This window comes from Mustela nigripes, chromosome X (assembly GCF_022355385.1).
Source record: "Mustela nigripes isolate SB6536 chromosome X, MUSNIG.SB6536, whole genome shotgun sequence".
Taxonomy (NCBI): Eukaryota; Metazoa; Chordata; class Mammalia; order Carnivora; family Mustelidae; genus Mustela; species Mustela nigripes.
Genome location: NC_081575.1, coordinates 55,725,815 through 55,739,666, shown reverse-complemented (window position 1 = coordinate 55,739,666; position 13,852 = coordinate 55,725,815).

Genomic DNA, 13,852 nt, shown 5'->3' with positions numbered 1-13,852 from the left:
GGAAGAATAAATATTGTGAAAATGTCTATGCTACCTAAAGCAATCTACACATTTAATGCAATTCCTATCAAAGTACCATCCATCTTTTTCAAAGAAATGGAACAAATAATTCTAAAATTCATATGGAACCAGAAAAGACCTCGAATAGCCAAAGGGATATTTTTAGGCCATTTAAATCTATAATTTTATCCACAGGAGCAGGATTTTTTTTTTCCTATTTGTAATGGCATATTGCAGATTGCCATTACACTTATTCTCGTGCCCTTACAGGTCATACTTGGGAGAAATGGTCCCAGCTCAGCAGGGCTACTCAACTTTTGAGGTATGTTACAAGCTACATTATTTTTTTTCAAACAATATAATTTAGACTCAGAGAAACTCTGCTGTAATAGAAATTTTCCTATACCTGAATTTCACATAGTCTGATGTATCTAAATTGAGAACATAATATAGCTGAAGTTTACAAGCTACATTTTCAAAGCTGACTGCATAATAAAATTGCTGGCATATTTGTTGAATTCTAAGTAAAAATCTATGTACCATGTAAGTATGTTCCTGAAACAATAAATTATCTCTGTGAGTTGAAAATGCAGACATTAGGTAAATCTTTTTTTTTAAGATTTTATTTATTTATTTGAGAGAGAGTGAGAGAGAGAGTAAGAGGGGAGAAGGTTAGAGGTAGAAGCAGACTCCCCATGGAGCGGGGAGTCCAATGTGAGACTCAATCCAAGGACTCTGGGATCATGACCTGAGCCAAAGGCAGGTGCTTAACCACTGAGCCACCCAGGCGCCCAGGTAAATCATTTTTATTTGTGAAAACATTTAGAGGGTATTTTGAGGACCCCCATTTCAGAAGAAATATCATACATTTGCAAGTACTTTTATTGTTTAAAAACATAGTCCATATTTCCCTTATTTCAGATAGACTTTTTCATGTTTTCAAATGACACAGACTAACATAATGCCTTACTAAATTTCCACAGAAAATTTGCAACTAATATCCACAGACATTCTGCAGGAGCTCCAGACCATCATTTTCTCCACAGATACTCTGAATTTCCTGTACAGGAGGAGGGGTGGGAAAAGTGGGTGATCTATCACATATTCCACAAATTGGAACTTTTGACCACTCAGTGGCAGCTGCCATTAGCCTCCATATTAATTTAAAATATGTTCAGATGAAATTTACAAACTAACTAATAGTTACTAAGTAACTAAATGGCAATTTTTTCACATAAAACAAGTCTATATACAACTAATTAATTTTTAATTACATCAAAAGCTAGTCATGAACTAGGTATTGGCTACCTAAACATAGCCAAAAAATTAAAAAAAAAAACCCACAAGTCTAGATTGGAGCACCTGGGTGGCTCATTTGGTTAAGCATCCAACTCCTGATTTCAGCTTAGGTTGTGATCTCAGTGTCATGAGTTTAAGCCCCACATTGGGCTCCATGCTCAGCATGAAATCTGCTTGAGATTCTCTCTCCCTCTCACTTTGCCCCTTCCCACTCATGCTCTCTCTTTCTAAAATAAACAAGTAAATATTTAAAAAAAAAACAATAAACAAAACAAAACAAAAAAAGTCCAAATACTGGTCCTTGCTTAGTTGTTCAACAATGCCATTTGGACCCAAGGTAGTTCTATTTTTTTCTGACCCACTATTCATACATGTAGACTTTTGTCTTCATGCTTGTTGTCCTATTTTCATAATATGGCTGCTGAAGCTCCAAATGTCATGTTAACATTCAAGAAAGAGAGAGAGAACAAGAGAGAGTCAGTGTCAGCAGACTTCTGCTTGATGTCTCACTACTAGAACCGAATCACATTGTTTCTCCTATTTGCAAGTGACTATGGGAAATTTAGGTTTTTGCTTTCTAGTTTCTATAATGGAAAGTATCAAGGGAAAAGAGAGTTAAAAATGGATTAAGGATAGCTAATTAACAAGATGTCTAGCCTTCTTTGGCCTGATATAGTAATATCTGTTGTTACCACTAATGGCAGTGTTATTTGACAATGCTGTTAGTCTAATCAAGTAGATTGGTGGTCACTAGTTTATGCACTGAGAGTAGTCCCCTCACCCAGGGATTCAGGAGGAGTCTAAGGTTACTGGTCCAGAGGGTATTTGAAGTAACAGTCAATACGGTTCCTAGCCAGTGTCTTCCTCTGATCTTACTTAATTGTCTTCAGTTGACTAAATTCTTTTTTCTCAAGTTTTTATTTAAATTCTAGTTAGTTAACATATATAACAAAATTGATTTCAGGTGTAGAGTTTAATGATTCATCACTAACACACAACACCCAGTCCTCATCACAACAAATGCCCTCCTTAATACCTATCACTCATTTAATCCATCCCCCACCTACCTTCCTCCATCAATCTTGTTTGTTCTATGTAGATAAGAATTATTTTTTGTTTGATTCCCTCTCTCTCTTTTCCCCCCTTTCCTCTATGTTCATGTCTGGTTCCTTAAATTCCACATATGAGTGAAATCACATGATATTTGTCTTTCTCTGACCGACTTATTTTGCTTAACATAGTACACTCTAGATACACCCACATCATAGCAAATGGCAAGATTTTATTCTTTTGATGGCTGAGTAATATTCCATGTGTATATATATCCATTCATAAGTCAATGGACATTTGAGAGGTTTCCATGGTTTGGCTATTGTTGATAATGCTGTTAAAGACATCAGGATGGGGGCACCTGTTATAAACATCAAGGCAGAGTCATTACATATCTGCCTTCAGCTTGGGTCATGATCCCAGGGTCATGGGATTGAGTCCTGCATCAGGCTCCCTGCTCAGTGGGAAGCCAGCTTCTCCCTCTCCCACTCCCCCTACTCGTGTTCCTTCTCCTGCTGTGTCTCTCTCTGTCAAATAAATAAATAAAATCCTGGAGCACAACATCAAAAACCTAATTATGCACCAGTTTGCATTTCCACGAACAGTGTAAAACTATTCCCTTATCTCTGCATCCTCAAACTTAGTAAACCTTAGTGGTATCTCCTCTTAGGATCCGTTCTCATGTAAATACAATATTTAATCAGTTCTAAGACACACTATTTGGCATATTTTCTCTCTGATAAATCTCTGAAATTAGGATTAACTTCCAACAAATTATATATCTCCAATATTATGCTTTACTTACAACAATTGTGTCTTAAAGATAATGGTGGACAGGTAGATATTGTGATGTTGTTGTACATGGGAAACCTGGTCATCGCTGTTCATGATATAAACACATCAGGTGAGTTATATGCATTGTTAGTATTACATGTGTTAATTGACATTTAAAATGTCTTCAAAAAGATTACAGTGCAATTAAGCATCAGAACAAAATGTTATTCTCTAAGCAGAAAAATAAGAAAATGGAACACTGAGGGGGAATATGATATTAGTGAAACAAATATATATTACTGGAGGAATAAATGTCACCATTAAGACTTGAAGTGTAAGTGTCCATGGGTCAGAAGAAAACCTCAGAGACAACAGTGGATCTCCTCACCTTGTTTTTCTTTTTTTATTAATATACTTACTTTCAGCATAACAGTATTCATTATTTTTTAACCACACCCAGTGCTCCATGCAATCCCTGCCCTCTATAATACCCACCACCTGGTAACCCAACCTCCCACCCCACCCTCCCGCCACTTCAAACTCCTCAGATTGTTTTTCAGAGTCCATAGTCTCTTATGATTCACCTCCCCTTCCAATTTACCCCAACTCCCTTCTTCTCTCTAACTCCTCATGTCTTCCATGCTATTTCTTATGCTCTACAAATAAGTGAAACAATATGATAATTGACTTTCTGCTTGAATGATTTCACTCAACATAATTTCTTCCAGTCCCGTCCATGTTGCTACAAAAGTTGGGTATTCATCCTTTCTGATGGAGGCATAATACTCCATAGTGTATATGGACCCCATCTTCCTTATCCATTCATCTGTTGAAGGGCATCATGGTTCTTTCCATAGTTTGGCAACCATGGCCATAGATGCTATAAACTTTGGGGTACAGATGGCCCTTCTTTTCACGACATCTGTATCTTTGGGGTAAATACCCAGTAGTGCAAGTGCAGGGTCATAGGGAAGTTCTATTTTTAATTTCTTGAGGAATCTCCACACTGTTCTCCAAAGAGGCTGCACCAACTTGCATTCCCACAAACAGTGAAAGAGGGTTCCCCTTTCTCCACATCCCCTCCAACCCATGTTGTTTCCTGTCTTGTTAATTTTGGCCCTTCTAACTGGTGTAAGGTGATATCTCAATGTGGTTTTAATTTGAATCTCCCTGAGGGCTAGTGATGATGAACATTTTTTCATGTGTCTGATAGCCATTTGTATGTCTTCATTGGAGAAGTGTCTGTTCATATCTTCTGCCCATTGTTTGATATGATTGCCTGTTTTGTGTGTGTTGGGTTTGAGGAGTTCATTATAGATCCTGGATCTCAACCTTTTGTCTGTACTGTCATTTGCAAATATCTTCTCCCATTCCGTGGGTTGCCTCTCTGTTTTTTTGAATGTTTCCTTTGCTGTGCAGAAGCTTTGATTTTGAAGTCCCAAAAGTTTATTTTTGCTTTTGTTTTCTTTGCCTTTGGAGACGTATCTTGAAAGAAGTTGCTGTGGCTGATATCGAAGAGGTTACTGCCTATGTTCTCCTCTAGGATTCTGATGGATTCCTGTCTCACATTGAGGTCTTTTATCTATTTTGAGTTTATCTTTGTGTATGGTGTAAGAGAATGGTCGAGTTTCATTCTTCTACATATACCTGCCCAGTTTTTCCAGCACCATTTATTGAAGAGACTGTCTTTTTTCCACTGTATATTTTTTCTTGTTCTGTCGAAGATTAATTGACCATAGAATTGAGGGTTCATATCTGGGCTCTCTACTCAATTCCACTGGTCTATGTGTCTGTTTTTATGCCGGTACCATGCTGTCTTGGTGATCAAAGCTTTGTAATAAAGCTTGAAATCAGGTAACATGATGCACCCAGCTTTATTTTTGTTTTTCAACATTTCCTTAACTATTTGGGGTCTCTTCTGATTCCATACTAATTTTTGGATTATTTGCTCCAGCTCTTTGAAGAATACTGGTGGAATTTTGATCGGAATGGCATTAAAAGTATAGATTGCTCTAGGCGGTATGGACATTTTAACAATGTTTATTCTTCTGATCCAAGAGCATGGAATGGCCTTCCATCGTTTTGTGTCTCTTTAATTTCTTTCATTAGTGTTCTGTAGTTTCTCGAATACAGATCCTTTACCTCTTTGGTTACGTTTATTCCCAGGTATCTTACGGTTCTTAGTGCTATAGTAAATGGAATCGATTCTCTAATTTCCCTTTCTGTATTTTCAATGTTAGTGTATAATAAAGCCACTGATTTCTGCACATTGACTTTGTATCTGGCCACGTTGCTGAATTGCTGTATGATTTCTAGTAGTTTGGGGGTTTGGGGTTTTCCATATAAAGAATCATGTCATCTGAGAATAGAGAGAGTTTGACTTCTTCATTGCCAATTTGGATACCTTGTATTTCTCTTTGTTGTATGATTGCTGTTGCTAGGAATTCTAATACTATGTTCAACAAGAGTGGTGAAAGTGGGCATCCTTGTCTTGTTCCTGATCTCAACAGAAAGGCTGCAAGCTTTTTCCCATTGAGAATGATATTTGCTGTGGATCTTTCATAGATAGATTTGATGACGTTCAGGAATGTTCCCTCTATCCCTATACTTTGAAGTGTTTTAATCAGAAACGGATGCTGGATTTTGTCAAATGCTTTTTCTGCACCAATTGAGAGGACCATGTGGTTCTTCTCTCTTCTCATATTAATTTGTTGTATCGCATTGATTGATTTGTGAATGTCGAACCATCCTTGTAGCCCAGGGATGAATCCCACCTGGTCATGGTGGATAATCTTTTTTAATGTGCTGTTGGATCCTGTTTGCTAGGATCTTGTTGAGAATCTTAGCATCTATATTAATCAGTGATATTGGTCTGAAATCCTCCTTTTTGGTAGGGTCCTCGCCTGGTTTGGGGATCAGGGTAATGCTGGCTTCATAGAAAGAGTCAGGAAGTTTTCCTTCTGCTTCAATTTTTTGAAACAGCTTCAGGAGAATAGGTGTTATTGCTTTTTTGAAAGTTTGGTAGAATTCGCCAGGGGATCCATCAGGTCCTGGGCTCTTGTTTTTTGGGAGGTTTTTGATCACTGCTTCAATCTCGTTACTAGATATCAGTCTATTAAGGTTGTCAATTTCTTCCTGGTTCAATTATGGAAGTTTATGGTTTTCCAGGAATGCATCCATTTCATCTAGGTTTCTAATCTTATTGGCATATAACTGTTGATAATAACTTCTGATGATTGTTTCTACTATCTTGGTGTTCGTTGTGATCTCTCCATTTTCATTCATAACTTTATGAATTTGGGCTTCTCTCTTTTCTTTTGGATTAGTGTGGCCAATGGTTTATCGATCTTATTGATTCTTTCAAAAAACCAGCTTCTAGTTTCATTGATACGTTCTACTGTATCTCTGGTTTCTACCTCATTGATCTCAGCTCTAATCTTGATGATTTCCCTTCTTATGTGTGGAGTTGGTTTGGTTTGTTGTTGATTCTCCAGTTCTTTAAAGTGTAGAGACAGCTGCTGTGTTCTGGATTTTTCAGTTTTTTTGAGGGAGGCTTGGATGGCTATGTATTTCCCCCTTAGGACCGCCTTTGCTGTATCCCATAGGTTTTGGACCGAAGTGTCTTCATTCTCATTGGTTTCCATGAATTGTTCCAGTTCTTTCTTGATCTCCTGGTTGGTCCAAGCACTCTTAAGCAGGGTGGTCTTCAGCTTCCAGGTGTTTGAGTTCCTTTTGAACTTTTCCTTGTGATTGAGCTCCAGTTTCAAAGCATTGTGATCTGAGAATATGCAGGGAATAATCTCAGTCTTTTGGTATCGGTTGAGTCCTGATCGTGACCCAGTATGTGGTCTATTCTGGAGAAGGTTCCATGTGCATGTGAGAAGAATGAGTATTGTGTTGTTTTAGGGTGGAATGTTCTGTATATATCTATCAGGTCCATCCGGTCCAATGTGTCATTCAATGCTCTTGTTTCTTTATTGATTTTCTGCTTTGATGATCTGTCTATTTCTTAGAGAGGCATGTTAAGATCTCCTACTATTAGTGTATTCATATCAATATGACTCTTTATCTTGATTAACAATTTTCTTAAATAATTGGCTGCTCCCATATTGGAAGCATAGAAATTTACAATTGTTAGATCATCTAGGTGGATAGTCCCTTTAAGGATTATGTAGTGTCCTTCTGTATTTCTGACTACAGTCTTTAGTTTAAAATATAATTTATCTGATATGAGAAACACTACCCCAGCCTTCTTTTGAGGCCCATTGGCATGAAAGATGCTTCTCTATCCCTTCACTTTCAGTCTGGGTGTATCTTTAGGTTCAAAATGGGTCCCTTGTAGACAACATATGGATGGGTCCTGTCGTTTTATCCAAGCTGCAACCCTGTGACGTTTTATGGGTGCATTTAGGCCATTCACATTGAGAGTGATTATTGATAGATACGTTTTTATTGACATCGAGTTACCTTTGAAGTCCTTCTTTCTGTAGATTGTCTCTATATTTCTGTTGAATGCTATTCTTAGGATTTTTTCTCTTTTATAGAACCCCTCTAAATATTTCCTGCAGTGTCGGCTTGGTGGTTGCATAATCTTTTAAGCCTTGCCAGTCTTGGAAACTCTTTATCTCTCCATCCATTTTGAATGTCATTCTAGCTGGATAAAGTATTCTTGCCTGCCTGTTCTTCTCATTTAGTGCCCTGAATATATCTTGCCAGCCCTTTCTGGCTTGCCAGGTCTCTGTGGATAGGTGTGACGTTATTCTGATGGGCTTTCCTCTGTAAGTAAGGAGCCTCTTTGCCCTAGCGGCTTTCAAGAAATTATACCTACAATTATAATTCCTCAATTTGACTATCAGGTGTTGTGATGATTTGGGGGAATGTATAATCTTGGGTGGAGACCTTTCGGCCTCTAGTACATGAATGCTGGTTCCATTCATGAGATTGGGAAAATTTTCATGAAGGTCTTGTTCCACTATATCTACTAGACTTCTTTCTTTCTCCTCCCGTTCAGGGATTCCAATAATTCTGACATTGGAACTCTTCATGGCATCATTTATTTCCCTGATTCTGTTTTCGTGGCTTCTAAGCTGTTTGTTCCAGGCTTCCTCCTGATCCTTTCTCTCTATCTGTTTGTCCTTCAGATCACTAATTCTATCTTCTGTCTCAGTTACCCTAGCTTTGAGAGAATTTAGATTAGATTGGAACTCATTGAGAGCATTGTGAACCTCCTCCCCGGTAGCTTTAAGCTCCACCCTAACATTGTGAACATCATCTCTCATTGCTTTCAGCTCGGCCCTAATCAATTCCTTTTGGTCATCCATGGCTCTCTCCAACCTAGCTATTGCCTGGATAATCGTTAGCCTGAATTCTCTTTCCGACATATTGTCTATGTTGATAGCCATTAGCTCTGTTGCAGAAGGTCCATCCTCTGTATTTTTCTTCTGTTGGGCATTCCTCCTCCTATTCATTTTGGTGGGAGATGACTGAACAGATGTAGCTGGATGTATCAACCATGGTGCAGTCAAGGTACACCCTGGAACACTTCTGAGCAATCAGGATTCCCCACCCAAATGAGAGACAAAGAAAAGAAAAAGAAGAAAAAAGAAAAGAAATGAAAAAGAGAGAGAGAGAGAGAGAGAGACAGGAAAGAAAGGGAAGATGAGAAAGAAGGTTCAGCCCAAATGGTCCCCAAGGTAAGATTTATGAATTAGACAAACAAAAACAGACAAACAAAAAGACTGATACAAGTATATGACAAGAGAAAAAAAAAATATATATATATATGCAAATAAAGAACCTCTTCAAAAAGAACCCCAAGTGTAAGATTTATATGCTATCAGGACAAACACAAAAACACAGAAACTCTGGTGGAAGAAAAAGATGGGAGAGTGGTTATAAATTCTCAGTGTGGGTGAGGAATGTTGTTTTGATTCTTCCTGGATGTATCTTGATATCTTTGTTAAAGGACTCAACTTTCCTAAGATAAAGGGGGATTAAAAAGTGGTTTACCTAAAGGGGTATTATTGATTGGGGAAAGGGGATTACTTTGAAGTTTAACTCTATATGAATATTAGAAATTAAAAATAAAAAAGGAATAAACTAGACTAAACTAAACTAAAATTTAAAATAAGAAATTCAAAAAATAGAAATGCAAAAGAAAAACATAGGTGTATGTATCAAAATGTTCATGTTAGAAGGTTATTATGGAATTTGATGTACTGTATAGCTCGCTGTGATGGTAAACAGGTTTAAAAAGTTACCTATGTATAAAAAAAAAGAAACAGAATAGTGGGAATGAGTGAAAAATATAAGTTTTCCTATGAGGTAGTGTTTGTTCTCTTGTAGTCCTTTATTTATTTTCTTTTTTTCTTTTTTCTTTCTTGGTTTTTTTTCTGGGGGAGGGGCCTGCAGGTGGGTTTTCAGTCAGTGATGTTCCCTTAGTTAAGTCCTCCCGCCCCTCTCAAGGGGGTGGGCTCTGAGGAAATGGTTTTTTTTTTTTTTTCAGGCTTTTGTTCTCTTGTGGTTTTTATGTTTGTTCGCTTTTTTTTTTCTCTCACTTTGACCTTTTTTGATGGTTTTGTAGTTTTAGAGGAAAACAAACTGCACCCTGATTTCTGTCTCAGAGAGAAGCCTCAGTCTGGCTGCAGAGCCTAAACAAGTTCCCCTTTGGCCGCTGGCAGAGCTAGCTCCAAGTCACGGTCCCTGGGGACACAGGATCTTTTGCTTGTACCCAAATCCAAGGCAGTGGCAGCTGTCTGGGCAGCTCCAGACTGCCAGAGAGGTTCCAAGCAGCAATTGCACACTGAGATTTTCCCACTGGCCTGGGCTGGGAGTGCCTGGTCTTTCTGGATCTAAGAGCGCCCGCCTTGCGTGCACCAATTTCAGGGGATACTGTGGGTTGCGCGTGGGTCTCAGGCTCTGAGAATGGGGCGCAGGTCTGAAAGCACCAGGCTGGGCCTTCTGCGCACCTCTCTGGGGGGAGAGTTTGGTGCAGGCATCTTAGGTTCTGAAACAATGGTGCGTATCAAAGGGCACCAGCTGGGCCTTTTTACCTCTCTCAAGGGAGTATCTCAGGCTCTGTAGCAGGGCTCGCGTGTTCTGCCACCCAGCATGTCTTCCATCCCCTCACAGGAAACAGACCCTACGCGTTCTCCGGCACGCTTGTGGCTTAGGGACCAAGAGCTGGTTTCTCCGCTGCCTTCTCTCTGCCTCAGCACCAGGGGAGGCTGTCCTGGGATCAGGGACTTAAGCCCCTGTCCCTAGCTGCCCCTATTCCCACAATTTACCCCCGCGACCCTTTGCTCTTTTGGAGTGCTTTCAACCAGTCTCCAAGTTAATGCTGGTCCCAAGACGCAGGGCACTCTCTCTCGTATTGGGGTATTACTTTCCAACCAGTCACCTCTGGTGGCTCCATCCCCCTTTTGTTTATCTTCTGATATCAGTTCGCCATTTTCACTCTGTTTTACCTGCCCACTGGCGTCTTCTGCCCCTGTAGAGATCCAGATGTGTATAATTCTGATCTCAGGCTGATTTCAGGGGTGATTGGAGTTCTTTGGTAGGTAATCAGCTCACTTTGGGGTACAGACTGAAAAGACACCTCCTCCTACTTCCCCGCCATCTTGTCCCCCCCTCATTTTGTTTTTCTTAACTTTGTTTTTTGTTGTTGTTTTTAAATGATTCATCATCAATGCTCTTAATTATATGAAGAATGGTTTTGTGTGAAGATACATGGACATCAATAATTCTGAGTCAGCTGGGGGAAAAAAAAATGGCAGAGGACTGAGGGACCTATTTCAACCAGTCCCCTAAATTAAGCTGGGTATCTACCAAACCATTCAGAACACCAGTGAAATCAGCCTGAGATGGAAGAAGATATATCTGGATCTCTACAAACAAAACATCACCAGCAGCTGGTCTCAAGGTATAAAGTGGGGAGCCGTGATTCTGCAGGTAGATATCAGAAGATAAAAAGAAGGGGAAGGGGGCCTCCACAAACCTGAGCCAGGAGGGTGAGATAACACCCGAGTTCAAAAGCCTCCCATGCTGGGGACTGGGCACATTCACAGCCTGGTAACAGCGGTTGAAGGACTTTAGGACAGCCCCCAGACAGATACCTGGAGCAACGTGTGCATCTTTTCAAACCAGGGGTGGCTTATGTTTTTATAAACACAAAGGGCAGAGATGTGCTCAGCCCTGGGAGTGACATCTGGGAGTGCTGCTGTGGGGTGCACAACCCAGGAGACTGCAGTTTTTAGCAACACAGAAATGGAGACAGTGTGGCCTGGAGAGCACATTGAAGAGCAGACTGAAATCTCTCTGTTCTGAGACAGAGAGGTTTGGATAAAGTCACTTCTGCTCTAACTCTCAGAAGAGACACAGAAAGCCATCATTGAAATCCTACAGAAAACAAAAGTGCCCCCAAAACAGTTTTCACTGAGTCCATAGCACCCCCCAAGAGGGCAGGGCAACTCTGCCCAAATAGGGTTGCCTCAATAACAGCATGACAGACCCCTCCTGTTGAAGACAGGCTGGAAGAACAAGAGGACACCAACCCTAAGGTCCCTATAAACAGGTGCATCTTGCTTAGGTCACGGTTAATACTTTGGACTCCATACATTCCCTCAACCACCTCTCAACAGAATGACTAAGAGGAGGAACCCCCAACAAAGAAAAGAATCAGAGACTATGGCCTCTGGCACAGACCTAATGGATATGGATATAACCAAGATGCCAGAAATAGACTTCAGAGTAACAATTATGAAATCGGTATCTAGTCTTAAGAAAAATATTAACAACAATATAGAATCTCTAAGGGCAGAAATGAGATGTAATTGGGCCAAACTTAAAAATGTTATGAATGAAATGCAGTCTAAACTAGATATTCTGAATGCTAGCGTAAACAAGGCAGAAGAATGAATTAGTGGCTAGAAGATAAGATGATAGAAAAGAAGGAAACATGAGGAGGCATGGGAGAATCAGATTAAAGTGAAGGGATCAAACAGAGATTAGCGACTTAGTGAAGCATTCCAATATCAGAATTATTAAGATCCCTGAAGGGGTGGAGAGAGAGAGAGAGGTCTAAAAGATATATTTGAGTAAATCATAGCTGAGAACTTCCCTAATCTGGGGAAGAAAACAAACATTCATGTCCATGAGACAGCGAGGACCCCTCCCCAGATCAATGGGAACAGACCGTCACCACAACATATACTAGTAAAATTTGCAAATCTCAGATCCAAGGAAACAATCTTGAAAGCAGTGAGGGGGAACAGATTTCTTAAATACAGAAGGAGGAATATCAGAATAATGTCATACCTGTCCACAGAGACCTAACAAGCCAGAAAGGGCTGGAAGGACATATTCAGGGTACTAAATGAGAAGAACATGCAGCCAAGAATACTTTATCCAGCAAGGTTGTCATTCAGAATGGATGGAGAGACAAGGAGTTTCCAAGACCAGCAGAAACTGAAAGAATATTAGAACACTAAGCTTACCCTGCAATAAATATTAAGGAGGGGTTCTATAAAAGTAGAAAGACCCCAAGAGTGATACAGAACAAAAGTTTATGGAGACAATCTATAGAAACAAGGACTTCACAGCAACATGATGACAATAAAATCTTACCTTTCAATAATCACTCTCAACATGAATAGCATAAATGCTCCCATAAAGCAGCACAAGGTTGAAGATTGGATAAAAAGACAGGACCCAACCATACGTCATCTACAAGACTCATTTTGAACTTAAGGATACATCCAGACTGAAAGTGAAGGGATAGAGAACCATCTTCCATGCCAACGGACCTCCAAAGGAAGCTGGGGAGGCAATTCTCATATCAGACAAATTAGATTTTAAGCTAAAAACTATAGTCAAAGATACAGAAAGACACTATATCATTCCTAAAGGGTCTATCCAACACGAGGATCTAATAACTGTAAATATCTGTGCCCCCAACATGAGAGCAGACAACTACATAAGCCAACTGTTAACCAAAAAAATTTTTAAAATGATAATAATATATTAATAGCAGGAGACCTCAACACTCCACTCTCAGCAATAGACAGATCATCTAAGGAGAAAATCAACAAAGAAACAAGAGCTTTGCATGATACACTCAACCAGATAGACTTCATAGATACATACAGAATATTCCACCCTAAAACAACAGAATACTCATTCTTCTCAAATGCACATGGACTTTTTCCAAAATAGACTACATACTGGGTACAAATCAGGTTTCAACTGATACCAAAATATTGAGATTATTCCCTGCATATTCTCAGACCACAATGTTTTGAAACTGGAACTCATTCAAAAAAAAAAAAAAAAGGAAGAAATTCAAATACTTTAAAGCTAAAAATCATCTTACTTAATAATGTTGGGGTCAACTAGGAAATCAAAGAAGAGCTTAAAACAGTTCATGGAAACCAATGAGAATGAAAACACATTGTTTCAAAACCTATGGAATACTGCAAAGGTGGTCCTTTTTTTAAAAGATTTTAGTTATTTATTTGACAGACAGAAATCACAAGTAGGCAGAGAGGCAAGCAGAGAGAAAGGGGGAAGCAGGCTCCCTGCTGAGCAGAGAGCCCGATGTGGGGCTCAATCCCAGGACCCTGAGACCACGACCTGAGCCGAAGACAGAGGCTTTAACCCACTGAGTCACCCAGGCGACCCTGCAAAGGTGGTCCTAAGGGGGAAATACATAGCCATCCAAGCCTCACTCAAA